Here is a 17022-nt window from a genome sequence, read left to right on the forward strand (position 1 = left end):
GGTGGTGGGCCGCGTTGTCGGCACTCTCGAGATGGAGAGGAAGATTTGGTGGTGTCGTGGCTATTTCCGAGCGATATGCCTGCCGGCCTTATAGCTGCATGTTGCTCGGGGAGGATCGTACTTCCTGAGGACGACTTGACAGGAAACTATGCTGACATTTGTGTTCGAGCGTCAGAGGAAAACCCAGGGAAAACACCTAGACAGCACAGCCGGGCGCACGAATTCGGACCCTGGTCACCTCCCATGCAGTTTCGGTGTGGAACGCTAAGAGCGAACAAGGCACCGAGTCTGGCAACAAAATCCGAGGTCTCTCTGCATTGTCGCGCTTCTTGACAGAAGGAAGGAGAGGGAAGGAAGGGGAAAGGGAAGGCGTAAATGGACGAGTTCAGAAAATTCCAGAGTGCTTAGCGCGCCGCCTTGAACTGTGGGGGTTTACTAATACGAAAGAAACGGGTGGCTTCCAAACTGTTCCGACTTCTTCCCTACCGCGCGGTCCATTGTTCACGACGTGCGAAGGTCAGCGAAAGCGAAATGTGAAGAATTATTCTTCGTTTCCCCGCTCAGCAAGCGCCCAGGATGCAATGCGTGCGCAAAGAGCACTGAGATTTTCTGCACTCGCCTATTGGGGTTTCCTCCTCTACCACAACCTCTACCACCAGTGATGGTCACTATATAACTATTTTGCGATGGAGTAATTTAACTAGTAGTTCAACCACTTTTCAGGGGAGGTAGTTAAAACTACTTCTTTAACTACTGCAGTGTATTTTAACTTACGTCTATAACTACTTAACGTTATCCAACAACACCAATCTCATTCCATAGTGTTCTTGGACACGTAAACATGAATCACAAGAAGTGATAAAAGCGAACATTTAGTACACATGCATGGCACAAGTGTTCTGCACCTCCGTTCTCATCAAACAAGTAGCTCACGGTAAAAGTCGGAAGCACAATCGTGCCGTAAAGCTTGCGACAAAATCGGAAGTAGTTGGCACCTGCAGTAACCTAACTACTGTAGTTAACTACTCGAAATATTAGTTTAACTAGTAGTTGCCATCACATTTCTGCAAGTAGTTGATAACTACTTTCCAACTACAATCAGGTATAGTTTAACTAGTAGTTTAACTACATGCAGTTATATCTACTGGCCATCACTGTCTACCCTAACTACAGTACGCATCCGTTGCCTGGAACGTCCTATGCGTTACTGAGAGTGATCGCCTTGTGGGGCTGTCTAGAAACGCGCACTTCGCTTTCCTCAGAACTTTTACCTCCGAGACGTGCCTGGCTTTGAATCATTTCACTACTCTTAAGTCTCTTAAGGTACTTCAAGCTTCTTCCCCCCGACATCGCGGCCACAAATTGCTGACGCCGCATTCCTCCACGAATGTGTACATTCCTGCGTTGATTCCCCACTCTTGTTAAGCCGCATCATTTTTTTTTACATTCTTGCGCTACCCTTCGTAATCACCCATCCTTCTATGTACGTAAAGCTTGTCCTTACGACCCACTCGCGCGTTGTCAAATTTTAGTAAACTCTCTCGTCTTCAAAAATCACATTACATTTTGCTTGTGCACTGTAAACTGAAAGGCACAATTATGAGTGTAAATGGCTTGTCCTACCACTTTTTACACCGTATGGTCTGGAACACCCTTTTTAGAAGGTGTATTCTGTGTAAAACGCCCTTTGAAAGGGTGTTTTTCCATGAAAATGCCTTCTTTGGCACCCTTTATACACCCTTTTTGAAGGGTGTTTAACAATCTTACACCCTCCCAAAAGGGTGTTTAAAGGGTGCAAAAGAAGGCATTTTCAAGGAAAAGCACCCTTTCAAAGGGTGTCTTACACAGAATACACCCTCTAAAAAGGGTGTTCCAGAGCATAAGGTGTAAAAAGTGGAGTGAGTTATAGGACAAGCCATTTACACCCATAAGGGTGTCTTTCAGTTTACAGTGTGTTAACGTGTTATACTCATTGATTCATTTGTCTTCTGTACTCACTATTTTTAGTTACATGACCTTCTTGCCTTCATTTGCTTTATCATAATGCCATGTAACGCTGCATGCTACATTTACTATTGCATTTACTGTTGCTGTATTTTAGTGGTGCACCAACGTCAAGGCTCTTGCGGCTGTTCTTCTGCATAACAAACTAATTCATCATAAACAACGCAACCGATGAACTCCTTTTGTGTTGGTGTAAAGGTAACGGCATCGTTACACTCCGCGAGAACATTACATTTTTGCGCTTTAGTACCTCCTTAAGTGTGTATCGTCCAGAAAATGACTACAATTACTCCTTTTTATCTGATGCATACTGACATTGATGCAGACAAGGGAACACTTCCGTTGTGTCCTTGGCCCATTTTAGGCGCATCACGCCTGGCTCGTCTAGGGAATCATTTACTCAGCCATGACCCTTCCTTCGTAGGCAAATGACATTAGGCTACCGGCCAAATTGGTTTTCGCTCCGCAGCAAAGTTTGTAGCCGCGTATACGTACGGCGGGCTGTGAGCGCTCTAGTTCAATGCACATCACGTTCTGCGCATCCCTTGTAATGCTACTCTCTGAACAAGTCAGGCTAAATTACAGAATGACCCTATAGGTTTAGACCCTGTGTGTGCGAGTCGGTTGGGTTGAAGCTCGACGGCTATGCTAACAACTATGCAGCAATGCCAAGAGGGTGTGCGCGAGTTGGGTCAGTGCGCGCGCGGCATCCTGCATGCGCGGTTAAGATGCGGTTAATGCGGTGCGCACGTGGGCGGGTGTACCTCGAAATAAAGTGATCAAAATCCCCGTTATAAAATACGCTATTAAAAATGAACTTCACCGCACAGCACGCTCCTAGCCAACCATAATCTCGAATGATATCGTTATCTGCCCTGATTTGTTGACAATGGGAGAGGTACGCCTTTTTTGTGACACTTATGCTGTTCATTATTGTCACAAAAAAGGCGCACGCCTTCTGTTTTCAACAAATTAGGGCAGATTATGCATACCATTAGAGATTATGGTTGACTAGGAGCGTGCTATGCGGTCAAGTTCATTTCTAAAACTACTGTAAATATTTGTCATCAGACTCGTCACCATCGCTGGTGTTCCGTCATAAGCGTATTCATATTTTGTACATATTTTTTCCCCATCGATGTTAATTTATCATTTATTGCCTCTCATTTGTTAATAGCCGCATTTTGCATCGTCCTGTATCGGTGATCTTGTGTGTGTGTTGTGCTTGTTGTATAGTACCCACGTGAAATTCGTTCAGTAAAGCTCTCCCACACAACAAAATACACAGTCGCGCGCAGTGCCAACTGCGAACTTAGACTAGCCTAGACATGCAAATGCAAACACCGAACTTGGACTAACCTAATAAAAAACTAACCAAGGTGCATTTTCCGTCGTATACACCCTGCTAAGCATGACGGCCGCTAAAATGTGGCTTTCGTTCGCTAAGATGACTCGGACAGACATGAAAAACACGTGAATTTGAGTGCTTAAATAGTGATGCCGCGTTTTTAAACGCGGCATATCATATTACGAAGCAATAGAGCATTCGCTTTGATTTTCCTTGTTTTGATTACGTGAATTTCGAGATCGGACATTTCGTAATCGGGAATATCGAGGCTTTATCCCCGTGGATATCTGCAAACAAGAATTAGTGCCTATATGCCGTACGGGGAGACCTATAGTTGAGAGCGAATCGAAATTGGCGTGTCATCTAAAGGTCAGTAAATAATCATAATGTCATATTCCACTTTTTACTGCGAACAAAGCTTAACCTAAAAATAAATAAATAAATAGGGGCACTCTCTATTGGAGACATCCACGAGGTTATAAAAACTAAGTTCCCAAGCAACAACAACAACAACAACACTCCTCCTGAACTCCTAAACATGAAATAATCAATTGGTTTATCTTAGATATCTTAATGTAATTGATTTAATCACACACAAAACCTTAACGCGCAGTCGTTACGCTCTAAAAACAGAACTTCACCGCATCAAAGCAGGAGCGATAACCCCATCATTCGTGGCAATGGTTGGTACACAGCGTGCTATGCGGCGAAGTTCTGTTTTTAGAATACAGGTAATCGGCACTGAGAGCGGGTGAGAGAGGGAAATATGTCCTCACGGAAGGGGTGGCTGTCTTATAAGTGCACTCTTAAAAATGAACTTCACCGCATAGCACGCTCCTAGCCAACCATTATCTCGAATGATATCGTTATCTGCCCTAATTTGTTGAAAACGGGAGGCGTACGCCTTTTCTGTGACAATTATGAACAGCATAATTGTCACAAAAAGGCGTACGCCTTGCGTTTTCAACAAATCAGGACAGATAACGACATCAGTCGAGATGATGGTTGGCTAGGAGCGTGTTATGCGGTGAAGTTCATTTCTAAGAGTGTAGGGTTCCGCGTTCTCGCTTTTAATCGAAAAACACCGAAAAACATACGCCACGCTCTTAAAAATGAACTTCACCGCATGGCACGCTCTTAGCCAACCATAATCTCGAATGATATCGTTATCTGCCCTGATTTGATGGAAACGGGAGGCGTACGCCCTTTTTGTGACACTTATGCTGGTCATAATTGTCACAGAAAAGGCGTACGCCTCCCGTTTTCGACAAATTAGGTGAGACAACGATATCATTCGAGATGATGGTTGGCTATTAGCGTGCTATAAGGTGAAGTTCATTTTTAAAAGTGCAGGTAAATTTTCCCTCATTCGCTTTTAATCGAAAAGCACCGAATACAGAGGGACATTCCAGGACATGACAGAGATATATTGCTGCACATGCCCAGCAAGTCGCTGATGCAGATCGGAAAACCGTACAGGAATACGATGGTTGTGAAAAATGTCCATCTATACTTTTTCGTTAGCCGTAAGACGCCGCCGCAGCGAACAACGCCATCTTGAATGAGCGTCGTGCGGAAATTACATTGTGATTTCTATTCGCCGATAAGCGAATGGTAAACCATGTACACGCCGGGAAAAACATCGAAAAATGCAGTTTTCATGAAAATCAATAAACACCGAAAAACATACGCCGACCTAAAAATAAAAACCGAAAACGCGGAATCCTACACTCTTAAAAATTAACTTCACCGCATAGCACGCTCCTAGCCAACCATCATCTCGAATGATATCGTTTTCTGCCCTGATTTGTTGAAAACGGGAGGCGGACGCCTTTTTTGTGACACTTATGAACAGCATAAGTGTCACAAAAAAGGCGTACGCCTCACGTTTCCAACAAATCAGGGCAGATAACGATATCAGTCGAGATGATGGTTGGCCAGGAGCATGCTATGCGGTGAAGTTCATTTTTAAGAGTGTACTTATAAGTTTACAACGATTCTCGATCCTGCTTCTCAAAATTCGTCGTCGTCATGCTAACGTTCGAACGAGGAACGGTATTCTGCGATCCAACGCAGGGTTTGTGGGTGGAATGACCTTTTCAGAATATTCATTTGCACCGCACTTATTTACATGCAGAACATGCTACATGCTACACACATGAACGGCATACTCATGGTATACACACCAGGGGTGCCGAACTCATTCGTGGCCGCGAGCCGCGTTGAGCCATGGAGGAACTACGCGGTCTGCATACCCACGGATTTGGGGTAGCCTGTTTCTGATATAGATGACGCAACACAAAGCTACATAACGACATAAAAAGACATATATTTGCGTTACGTAACGTTGCTCAATCACGGGGTCAGCAATCCTTTTTGTTTGCTGCGTAGTGTACCGAGTGAACTTGCACCTCTTGTTTTCAACTATTACGTCAACATCGGGTGAAAGTGATTGCGCTGCTGCAATCCTAAGGACTGCGTCCAAGTGTTCGTTTGTTAGTGGCGAGCGTAACTTTTTAAGTTATGGATCTATACCACCAGCTCGCTTGCTACCTCTTTGTGCATTTGAAATAAAAGAGGCACAAACGAGCATGCTGAAATCGCATTTAGGATGCGCCAATGAATCGAAAATTGCTCGAACTCTCTCTCTGCACTTGCCCTTGCCCAGTCTGTCTTCCACCGACACTTCGCTCTAACGGCGACATGCAAGAACAACGACGATCACTGATGATAAGATAACGCGCCTTTTACATGAAGGCCCCGGGGATCAGGATCGCAAATAACAACAACAAAGATGGTAACTGAAAACTGCTATGACTACTAATCATGGGCGTGCCGATAGGGGGGCAAGGGGGGGGGGATCGTGGACCCCCTGAAACTTCGAGGTCGCTGTGAAAATAGTGCACTCTATAGCAATAGGTCGTAACATTTATTCTCAGATGTCATAATAGGGACCTCTGAACACCCACACAGTGCACAGCGTCCTCTTCCAGATAATGACGTCGTAGGGGTGGGGGTTTCCACCGCCTCCCCCCCCTAAAAAAGTCCTGGGAACGCCCATCCTAATAATATATAAGACATCCACGTGAATATATATAAGAATTAGGCATCAACAACAGTTTTGGGTATAGCATTCATGAAGGAACATGTTTCATCATAGTATACTAATCAGCCACCCTATAGCCGCTGAAATGATCACTGACATACAGCTCTGTCAAAGAGAAACTGACACTCTCCTTCCTACGACGTTTGTGCTACAAACAGTACTTCACTGTAAGATGTAACGTCATAGGGGAGCTTTCCCTTACAGCGCTATGTTTTTGTGTTATAGAGATGATTTCTGCAGTTACCGTGGGCATCCTATATATCAATGCGAATACACGGACCAACCGATGTACATGTCGTTGGCTGTGCGACTCTTTCAAATTTTCTCTTCTTCAGTTTTTTTTTTTCTTCTTCTTCTGTTCTGTTATGTGTAATACATTGTGAGAGCAAACTACCTGAGCTCAGCTCCGGCACGTATTCGTGTGTACAACGCTGCATCGTAATTCCCAACGTGCGTGTTTAAACTTACATAAGCCCCTTATACTTGTATACGGTAAAACTCTATATACACAACCTCTTCATATTTCTTTCTTTCTCCAATCTATATACACATAACGTGAAGGAAAAAAATCGCTTTACAAAATCTACTGGTCTGAACACTATGGGTTCAACGCCATGTATCTCGGGGGATATTTTGCCATGACTTCTGAGCCCTTTCATTAAATTTCGCCAGCAATTGATTTTTCCCAATTAATCTCCAAAATTTGCCAAGTCAACTTCACGTTGCTTTTTTCTTTCTTTCTTTCTTTATTTTTTTCTGACAGAAACACAAAGCGCATATCGGATGTACCCAATTGAACTGCGTAAAATACATTCCCTACTGCTTTGCTAGTAGTTGAGAAAAATTCAGAAATACAAAGTTTCGAGGAGCGCAAATTGTCGGCCGAGCTCAGTTCACCGTCAAATTAATGCAGGATCCGCCAAAGAAACACGGTCACCGGCACGTTCCAATTTCCTTCTCGCTCTTCTTTCAGATAACTTTACGTTGCAAACATGTTGCCGTTATGAGCACAAGTTTGGAAAAGGGAAAGTGAAAGGGCAGGTACATGGCCTCCTTGCGTCGCTTCTTTCGACGTGGCCGACAATTTGCGCTCCTCGAAACGATGTCTTTAGCAAATTTTGTTTCAGCCAATATCAATGCAGTAGTGAGTGTACATAGCAACTGCATGGAGCAAATCCAACATGTGCTTTCTGAGGCAGACATGGCAAAGTTCGGAGTTCAAGCGGAAAAATTCAATTTCTTGCGAATTAAATTGGACAAAAGCGCTCAGAACGCATGACAAAATCTCACTCGAGATCAATAGCGATGACGCCGTGGTGTTGAGACTAGTAGATTTTTTAATACGATATTTTTTTTTTCACGTTATGTGAAACACCTTGTACAAACCGTACACGGGGTTGAGGTCGTTGCGTGCACTATAACGCTTGCGTGTTGGGTGCCCTTATTCTCACGCGCCCTATTACAAAACTTTCAAACATTCTGTACTATTCGCACTGCATGCCGCACAGTAGCTGCATCCACCCTGACATTTATTGCTTTTACTAAGCACACCGTATACATTTACAAGACACATCGTCATCCGCCATTGCATCTTTTACGATCACCCTGGATGTATCTGACACAACACAAACCAACTCGTCCATTACTACCACCAAGTAAAACCATAAGCAGCCTCCATAACAGCCACTCCATTACTGCAACGCAAGCGGACTTGTTTCTTTGCAGCGGGAACTAGTCACAATCGGAAGATGAATTGCAAGATGTAAAAAGCTTCGGGCAACACACATGTCTGCCCCTGTTTGACAAAGAGCGCCTCCTATCTCTTTCGCTGTGTCACATCAGACCATACTAGGGCCTGTCTTCCGGGCGACACGGCGGCGCCCAGATTGATGGCGAGGAAGCAAAGAGTTTCCGCCGCTGACATAACGATAGAGTGCATTGAGTATTATAGTTGGGTGGGGTCGTTTTATGCATCTCGGTCGTCGCACGGGTTGTATATTGCACGTCCACGCTTTAGAAGTACAGTGAACCCTCGTTAATATGACCACTGGCGTTCCCGCGGATTTTGGTCATAAAGAGAATTGTCATATTAACGAGAAACGGACCCTCCGCGGACCGGACACACCTCTACGCACAACGAAAGCTGACGTAATTATGATTTATTTTCTGAAAAATCTGTTAACAATGATTACATCAAACAATTTTGAGTCATTAATTTTTCTAAATGGACAATAGCACCATCAATTGTGGACACGTTATCGGACTTTATCTGCTCAAAAAATAACAAGGCAACCTGTGACGCCCTACTTTAACACGTGTCACCCTCTGAGCGAGGTACCAGATAGCCTCTCCAGACGGCTACTCTGAGGGTCATGTGAGGTGGTCATAATAGCGGGAATATAATGCCTGTGTTTGACCCTACTTGTGACAAAAATCGTGGTCATTGTCCGATAAACGGATTGTCATATTAACGAGAGGGATTTACATGCCGGGCGGAACGGTTCCCGAGAAAAACGGTCATAAAGCGAGTATGTCAGATTAACGGGGGTCATATTAACGAGAGTTCACTGTATATATGATGTGACCTTTTGTTTCGGCCTTGTGTGGCGTTATTGAGTGTGGAGCAAGCGTTGTCGTGCTGAAAGCTTTAGTGCGATCTGGTGCTGGGTATGGTGTCTTGGAATCTGTTTCTTGCGCTGTGGAGATTCATTTTTGATTTGCGATGAGCGCCGCGCCGCGATGATCGAGGAGGTTATTCGGTCACAGTAAACTCGTTACAGGGTAAGTTATTGTGCTTAATTATTATTATTATTATTATTAATCATTAATGCTGTGTTCCTTGTGTAAACTTATTTGATAGTCTGCAGTTGTCCTGTCTACTTCTACCCTGCCCTTGTCTTCTTGTTGCTATTAGTCATCATGAACGTATACCAACTACCCCGGATTGTTCCTATTGTGCAAGTTATTGCGGAAAAGTAATCGGCCACTTGTTGCGTAACATGCACTTTAGTATTTGACTCATACATAATTAGTACAGATCTTGATCTCACAACGGGCGGTGCTGAAGAAAGATAAAGCAGGACAGGGGCGCGTGGAGAACTGTATGATTAGGGCAACTCTTCGAACGGGCATCGAGACGAGCTGTCGCACTGATTGCATCCCTTTTTTTGCAATACTAGTGCCGAAACACAGATGACACTGCACTTGATGATGCCCCGAAAAGCGCCACTGGATCATCTAAGGCGGACTCAAGCGGGGAACCGCGGAGCGAGCATCTGCATCATTACATATTTATACATGAGCTTTTCACTCAACCGGACATCTCCGTGGAAGAGGTATCGGACAAGAGCTTTCCACGCTGGGTGGTAGTATATGCAGGGCGCTTGAGCCGTACATGTTCAGTCCGGATGCGGCATAGGACAGTGGGGGCGACCCTCTAAAATCGGGATATAAGAGGAGGACGGGCATGGGAGATGGCACGTCTCCGGTACCGGAATACTTGTTGCTAGATTGGTGAAGATGAGCTCCGGTGGGGTGTAGTTCCGTATCGGGACCACTCGTTTTTTAAAAATTAGTGAAACGGTTAGGAAAGTAAATATCGCATAGAAGTGGAAGAAGGTCATATACTGAACCTAAAAATGTAAGAATTATAAAATTATGTGGACTAGAAGTTTTTATATGCATTTAAACAACCCCATCTGATTCACTTTTAGCGCAGGAGAAACACGGGGATGCTAAGCCTAACGGATTCGAAACTTGCCGTCTTGCGAAAGGCAGGGCCGTTGAAATGGGCTAAATCACCTCACATTAGTGAGGTTAGGTTAAGTTAGGTTCTACAGATTGGGGGTCTGGGGCGGGGGGCACGCACTAGGCGGTGCGGGCGTCGAGACTGTGCCTCGGATTAGGTCAGTAAGGTCCTCAGCCAAGATGGCGGATCGCCATCAAGAACCCGACGATAAAATTAAACTTTTATACGTTTTACGCAATATACGAGGGTCATTCCTGTTTAATTCCGTTACTAATTACTTCTTCTTTCACGTAAAAGCGTTCGATTTTTGTTTTTGTTAGTTTTTCTTTTAAAAAAAGCCAGTGGTCCCGATACGGAACTACATCCGTTCTCTCCTGGCGGGACTGGGAAGGTGGAATCGGTGTATATAGGAGCGAGCCTCGCCTGCTAGTCTGTCGGTTTTCTCATTGTCGAGTATGCAAACGTGGGGCGCAAACCCATTGAAGAGTTTTGCTTTGTGCAAAGGGGGGCTGTGGGCACCCGGTCTGTCTGTCCGGTGTCCGCACGGCGCAGTCAGTCGAGAGGAAAGGAAAGGATGCGTGGAGAGCGCGACGCAGCCACGGCGTCGGCACGTCGGCACCAGTGTTGTCAAGTTGGAGGATTTCCCTCCAGATCTAGAGGGTTAGCGTCGCCGTCTGAAGGGAGGAAGTTTGATTTGGAGGCTGGAGGGAAATCTGTAGGTTTTGTTTTCTGTTCACACAATATATGAAACAGCGCCCAGAAGAGTGTGTCTCCGGAACAGTCCTGCTACAGGAAGACAGTTGAATTGACTTTGCACTGTGTCGTCTGGTCCAATGGTCCCACGCCGGGGTTATTCAGCGCAACGAATATAGTGAAAAACGAAATGCGAAACGGAATTGGAGTGGACGTTTTGAATACTATTCTGGGTGTCCGTGCTGGGCTTAAAAGAAGCAATAAGTGCTGCCCGGGACTACCAGGAAACGTCCTGCGCTCCACTGGAACAAAACCAGCTTACAGTTACACTGCCAATTTGCGGGCGAATTCCGGTACTTCAGCAGGTACTTCGCAAGCCGCGGATATCCAGGGCGATCGATATCCTGCACTAGAGCTTGCCACATGTCTAGCAATTGTATAGTTTTCAATTTCGCGTTATGTTGTAAGCGCATCTTCCGCCGCGTGCAGCAGTTCCTTTGACGCTACCATGTCCCATACAAGTGCGCGAGTCAACGTAGAATTAAGTTCATGTTTATAAGGCGACTTCAGAAGAAAATTCAATCAACTGAGGTTTTTGGTCAAATTCTGGAGGTTTTTTTCGCTTCATCTGGAGGGACGGCCGCAAATGATTTGGCAACGCTGGTCGGCAGCCCGCAGTGCAGCTGTGGTGGTCGACAGGTTCAGAAGTGTCTGCGTGGGCGCGCCATGGGTTATGAAAGCTGCGCGAAGGAGCGGCGGCGAAAGAAAGCTGCGAGACGGCGCCGCCAAGCTGAATCAGAGTCAGTCCGAAAGGCTCGTTTGTCTGCGAATGCTGTGTCGGTTTGTGTTGTGTAGGGTCGCGTGAAGGGTTGTGAGCGTTGTGAAGGGAAGATCCCAAATGGTTTTCAAGTTCTAATGTTATTTATCGTGTATCGCCATGTAACGAAGGGGTCCGTTAGTGGGTGGGGTGGGGGTGACGCCACTGTCGTCGACGCCACGTGTGGAGTCATCGGCACGGCCGGCGATAGGGGGGGGGGGGGCGAGTAAGGCGACCGCCTTAGGCCCCGCGCTTGTATAGGCCCAGAGCACGAAGCCCTTAACTAGGGATTACTTTAATCTCTCACTGCGAAAATCTTATCATTTCTTATCGTTGGATGAGTGCTGGTGTGAAACAGGCCCCGCGATGTGCCTTTGCCTCAGGCGCCGCGCACAACTAGCACCGGCCCTGGTCATCGGTGACGAACGTCGGGAGGTATTTCTCAACGGGCTCAAGGGAGAGTTGTTAAGTACGGTAGGCTCAAAGTGCTCCCACAATCGTTGCCAGTCCTGTAGCTTGCCTCCGAATATCGGTGACGATACATTTCGATTAGCCTGAGCGGTTGAAGTAGTGGCCGTTGTCGCCGTGGTCTCTGTATGCAGTTTGTGGGACCTCCTAGAGCTCGCTATGACCGCTTCAAGCTGCCGTTCGTGGTCCAGTGTCCCTTCGGTTTCTTCGTCATACCTGTGGTCGTTGGTCATGTCCAGGGATTGGAGACTGAGATCATCAAGCACTGCTCTGCGCGCAGAGGTAACAACAAATACAACGAGGTAGTATAAGTCGAGCTCTACCTCTTCCATGAAAATGTCCGGTCGAATGAGCAATTCATGTAAACGTGTGACGATGCTTGTGGTCGCGCTACGGGACACCACTCGAGTGCGCCTCGGGCGGTCCTGTTGTGCTTTCTGGGGCATCATAGAGTGCAGTCCAATCATCGTATTTCGGCCTGATTCAACGTCATGCCCCAGGAAGACGTTGACGCTCTTGAGCAGATTACTACAGGCGGCTCGTACGAGGGAAAATACCTTCGCCTTACAGACGACTTAACAGACGTGGAGACGGATTATCAAGGACCAGGGGCCTAATGCTGAAGTGAACATACCGTTCGCTATCGTTTGTTCTTTTTATTTTTTTTAAAAGTTGGCACGCTCCAAACGTTACGCGAAGGCACGTGCAAACTGCTTCGGTCGAAGCGGCGAAGGTAGTACAGCTGGCGCCATGCCGTGGCGAGCTGCCGCGCGGTGACACACCGAGCAACTTCACGGAACCACGGCCGGGCCCTAGACACGTCAGCGTGATATGTCGTGGTCCCGCCAGGAGCATGCACCGTAGGGTCCCGCGTATGCATTCATCGGGAGTAGAGATCTCCATGACGCCAGCTTCCGCGCGATGGTCGCAGTCTATCGCAGTCGCATCCTGTGGTTTTCGCCGGCATGCCGAGACGATGGTTGCCCTAATGGTTGGTTGATTGCCCTAATTCACATAAATATTCGCTGGGCATCCAATGTCATATGCTTCCCAACGACGAGGCGGACAGCTTTTGATGGCACGAAGCAATCGGACCGCCGGAATGGAAAGACGGTGCGGTGCCATCGACTGCTCGTGTTTGGCCCGTTGTCTACCCTGGTTGTTGAATACAGGAGGCGTACGCCTTTTGTGTGACAAATAGAACAGCATAAGTGTCAAAAAAATGCATGCACTTTTAAAAATGAACTTCACCGCATAGCACGTTCCTAGCCAACCATCGTCTCGAATGATATCGTTATCTGCCCTGATTTGTTGAAAACGGGAGGCGTACGCATTTTCTGTGACAATTATGAACAGCATAAGTGTCACAAAAAAGCCGTACGCCTCTCGTTTTCAACAAATCAGGGCAGATAAGGATATCATCCGAGATGACGGTTGGCTAGGAGCGTGCTATGCGGTGAAGTTCATTTTTAAGGGTGTACGCCTCCCGTTTTCAACAAATCAGTTCAGGTAACAGTATCGTTCGAGATGATGGTTGGCTATAGGAGCATGCTATGCGGAGAAGTTCAAAGGCGTATGCCCCCCTCTCTCCGAATCAGAACGATAACCCTATCATTCGTGGCAGTGGTTGGCGCAGAGCGTGTTATGCGGTGAAGTTCAGTTTTTAGAGTGCAGGAGATTTTCACCAAAGCAACTGGTGCAAGCGACGTGGAGTTGCGGGCCTCCACAAATAGCAATTTCTTAGGCAACCACCTTCTCGAACGACATCGTTCTCCTCTCTGATGGTTAAAAAAATCTGGACGCCTTATTGCAACACTTACCAAGTTATTACACACTCTAAAAACTTAACTTCACCACATAGCGCGCTCTGCGCCAACTATTGCCATGAATGATACTCTCTTCGAAATGAACTCCACCGCATAGCACCCTCCTAGCCAGCCATCATCTCGAATGATATCGTTATCTGCCATGGTTTGATGAAAACGGGAGGCGTACGCCTTTTTGTGACACTTATGATGTTCATAATTGTCACAAAGGAGGTGTACGCCTCCCGTTTTCAACAAACCAGGGCAGATAATGATATCATTCGAGATGATGGTTGATTGACGAGATCCAAGACGGAATGATTGATTGATTTCATTTCATTTCAGGAAAAATAAAATGGAGATTTTGGCTTCACTAGTGTGAGGCCCGCAACTCGACGTCACTTGCACCAGTAGCTTTGGCGGAAATCTCCTGCACTCTAATAACTGAACTTCACCGCATAGCACGCTCTGCGCCAACCATTGTCACGAATGATAAGGTTATCTCTTCTGATCCGAAGAGAGAGGTGGACGTACGCCTTTTTGTGTCAATTTGCTTATATCATAATTGACACAAAAAGGCGTATGCCTCCCTCTCCCCTCGAATCAGAAGCGATAACCCTATCATTCCTGACAATGGTTGGCGCAGAGCGTGCTATGTGGTGAAGTTCTGTTTTTTTAAAGTGTGTAATTATGATGCCAATGAAGATGAGGAAGATGGTGATGATGATGATGAGATGAATGATAACTGGGAATGAATGGCCTATAGAGACGCGAAGCCAAGTAAAGAGGTAGACAGCGAATACGAACCAGAGGTAATTTGTCACAAACTATTAGGTGACGAGTATGGGCAACACTCTATGGACATACTCCTAAAACGGAAGGTGGTGGTGGTGGTGGTCTGGTGAAAGGGCACGCCGTTGTTGGCCTCACAGTGGTGGACAACGTCACGACTGACGCCCTGGGGGAATGTGCGTCCTGGGCCGACTTCTAAGGGAACTGTGCCGACATATGTCTGAAAGCGTCTGAGCGTCTTAAAACGGAACTTATTTCCCCGAATAACACTCTCCTAGCCAATCATCATCCCGAATGACAACATTCTTATCGTGACGATTTGTGGAAAGTTTCCAGCAATCAGGGGAGAGAACAATATCACTACGAATATCGGTTGGGTGTCTCACGCGGTGGAGCTGTGTTTTGGATGTGCGTGAGGTGTCTCAGCTTCGAGAACATTGCAGTCGCGCCTGTGCATTATGTTATGTGCGTTGCACGTTGTAATTACGAACTAGGGCTGTTGTCTTCAGAATCGTACCGAATTTTACCGAATCTGACAGAGTTTGTCGTTACAATCTGCGTGCCTCACGCTGTATCCTCCCCATTTTTTTCTTTTTTTGATGTGACGCGGAAGCATATAATCAAATTAATTTCTAGTTTTGGGAAGCCTGACGTCACTGCGCGGCTGGCAGCCATGTTCAACATGCCTGTGAACAAGTACTGCTCGCGACACGGTTATCCGAAACCGTCTGTCAGTAGTTCTGCAGCTCGTATTTCCTTGAGTGCCCTCGATAATGTTGTTCGAATATTGTATTTAAAGCTATACATCACATGCTGCATGTGTTTCTTACTCGAAATAAAAGATCTTGCAATACCTCAAGGTTTGAGATGGGATAAACCACGGGGTGCCGATTTCACTGTGTCGCAAGCAGTACATCTAGACACGAATCCCAGTTGAATGCCATCCTCCTCTGGGTCTGCGTCTGTACGGCTACTTCGACATATTGGAAACTGGAGAAAGACGTATTTCGACAGCATTTCTAGAACTGCACACTTTCTGTCGACGGACTGCTGTCGACGATGCGTTGATTCGATCACTAATACGTCACGTGTCTGGCTGTAGTCCTGTGATGTGCCCAAGCGCAGGCTTCTCCAGTCGTGGTCACACGCTCGTCATAATTAATGCCATTGATTAATTAACGTCCCTCCCGGTCCCGGATGACGTAACCCTCTCCCCCGACACACAAACACTCATAAAAGACAACGACTCCGTATAGCACGCTCCTGGCCAACCATCATCATGCACGTCAAAGCACGACAACGTTTATTCTCCTGATTTATTGAAAGCGAGAGGGATACACGTTTTTGTGACGCTTCCTATACTTGTGACGCTTGCGTGTGAGGCGTATACGCCCCGCGCTTTTCAGAAGTCAGGAGAACGCTATTGGAGAACTCTCTTGTGTGACGAAGTTCTGCTATGAGAATGCAGCGTGACCATTCTTCGCACCGCATCTTCGTCACCACACCACAGAACTTTACCACGTACCAATGCTGAAGGGTGCGCAGAACGATGCCGGTATCATTCCTCATTTGCGGAAAGTGCCGGACGTACGCCTTTTGGTGCCAATTATAATAACTGCGCAAGTGTCACAAAACGACGTGCGCTCCAGTTTTTCCGAAACCAAGAGGAATAACGCTTGGCTAGGAGCGCGCTATGCGGCGAAGTTTTGTTTTCAGCGCGTATACGACTAACACCTACTCAGTGAGTTCGACTCACATTCACGAGGTGGTCCCATGCACAGCGGCCGAAGTCCGGCGGCCGGGTGCCGCCCGTTGTACGACCGTCAGCGCGTGCCGAAGCCCTCGGTGACGGCATCCATGCGAACCTTTCGGGCAGCGTCGAGGCGAGCGTGCACCGGCGGCCCGACTCTGCAGCGCAGTGCCGCCAGCCGCATTGGCCCAAGCGCACCCACCACCAAAAACTCGCCGTGACCTTCTCTCTCCCCTCCTCTCCCCTTCCTTCCCTCCCTCCGTTCCCTCTTTCCCTGCCCCCTGGGTGATTATTTGGAAGGTCTTCGCGCATGTAACGAATCGTCACTAAATACTCTCTCGGAGGAGCAGGGGCCGCAAAAATCATTTATCTTTAATGGGATTACTTTACTTATTCACGAAGAACGATGCGCGTTGTAAAGGCGGAGTTCCTTTAATGTTGTGGAATGCTGTGATCAGCGGAGCTTCGCGCAAATGAGTGCCAGTGTTTTC

The 17022-nt window shown here is 46.7% G+C and overlaps 1 protein-coding gene across 1 annotated transcript in view; it reads right to left on the minus strand.

Moving 5' to 3' along the window:
• Positions 1-16699, minus strand: part of LOC135369514 (Golgi-associated plant pathogenesis-related protein 1-like) — a 42576-nt gene extending 25877 nt beyond the window's left edge. Inside the window, exon 1 of the mRNA XM_064603097.1 lies at positions 16538-16699. The gene's annotated coding sequence lies outside the window, so the exon portion shown is untranslated. The remainder of the gene's footprint in view (positions 1-16537) is intronic.
• Between the last annotated feature and the right edge of the window lie 323 nt (positions 16700-17022).

This window comes from Ornithodoros turicata, chromosome 9 (assembly GCF_037126465.1).
Source record: "Ornithodoros turicata isolate Travis chromosome 9, ASM3712646v1, whole genome shotgun sequence".
Lineage (NCBI taxonomy): Eukaryota > Metazoa > Arthropoda > Arachnida > Ixodida > Argasidae > Ornithodoros > Ornithodoros turicata.